We start from the raw sequence: 1,432 nt of genomic DNA, 5'->3' as shown, positions 1-1,432 counted from the left end.
TCAACAACAGAATATCACTGTAATAAATAAAACTGTCGGTGGGAATGCTGCAGTCGCTTTTTGTGTGGTTTATGTTGACAGGGATTGTAGAAAATTGTTCCCCGGGGCTGCTTTTGTTACATGTGGCTTGTTAATATTAAATAGTCGAACACACAGTGAGAAATGTAGATTAAAACTTTTTGTTGTTTTTCTAATCAGCCTCTGATCCACTCAGCTGCTCCTTTGATTAAAAGGGCCACAATCACAATCAGTGTGATGTTCACCCTCATCTGTTTTCATGTTTGATGTGTGATAGGCCCAAATTCCTTATGCGAATAAATGTTCACATGGTATTGCTTATGATAAAAGTCAAATCAATTGAGTTTATACAGTAATATGGGCTGCTCACGGCATTAAAAAACAAAGGGTTGCAGTAGGTCATTGATAACTTCTTTGCTATAAACGTGTAAGATGCAGTAATGACCAGCTGAGGGCGCCGCACGACCACAGTTTCAAAGTTACATTAGACGAAGACGTGTTGAGTTTTCGCCTGAGCATGAACCTGGAAACAATGCTGGCAACTGTTTTAAGTCGGGAACACAAATCTGGCAGCACTCAGCGAAAACAAAAAAAACAAAAAAAAAAGTGGCTAATCATGTAACTTCCCCCACACTGTAGGAGATCAATAGGTGTTAAAGAGCTCAACCCCCCCCCCGCCCCCCAGTTCACTTCACTGCACAAAGGCAACGAGAGCCTACACACACAAAGCTGCTGTGGATTACTACCTGATAGCCTCTCAAAGATATGAGGGTAAAAAGTTAACAAGATTAGCATCAAAAGCCCTTTAATCTTTCTCTTTTTTCCCCCATTAACGTGCACAGCGTTGGAGTTTATAAAGATTTAAACTCACTCACTGAAATGCAAATTTTTAATCTAATTAAATATAAACGTTTAATTAAATACCCTATAAAAAAAACTGCCTCTGCTTTTTCTCAATGATAGTAGCCCTATAGGTTATACTTAGAGTAACATAACTCACAATCAGGCTCACGTGCCTCAGTGGTTGAGTTTTTCACTGCGCACTTCTGGTGCTTTTAATTTCCTATGGAATAAGTATAAAAGTCATTTCCAATAGGAACTTGTCGGATTTTTATGCGAGAACAAAGGTGACATGTCCGGATTTGAAATCAAGGATCCGGGGAAGGAAAAAGGAGGGAGGGGAGGGGGAGAGGGAGGAGGAGAGGAGAGGAGATGAGGGAGAGGAGGGGGGGGTCATTTATCAAGGGCCCGTACGGCTTGCAGCCATCGTGGGCCCTCCACCAAAATGTAGACCGACGTCACCGCTTCCGCCCTGCAACCCCCTCCCCTCCTCCTCCTCCCTCCTCCCCCTTCCCTCTCTCTCTCTCTCTCCCTCTCCCTCTCTCTCCTCCCTCCCTCCCCCGGCGTCGTTGGA

This window comes from Trachurus trachurus, assembly GCF_905171665.1.
Source record: "Trachurus trachurus genome assembly, chromosome: 15".
NCBI classification, from domain to species: Eukaryota; Metazoa; Chordata; class Actinopteri; order Carangiformes; family Carangidae; genus Trachurus; species Trachurus trachurus.
This window is presented reverse-complemented; position numbering follows the sequence as displayed.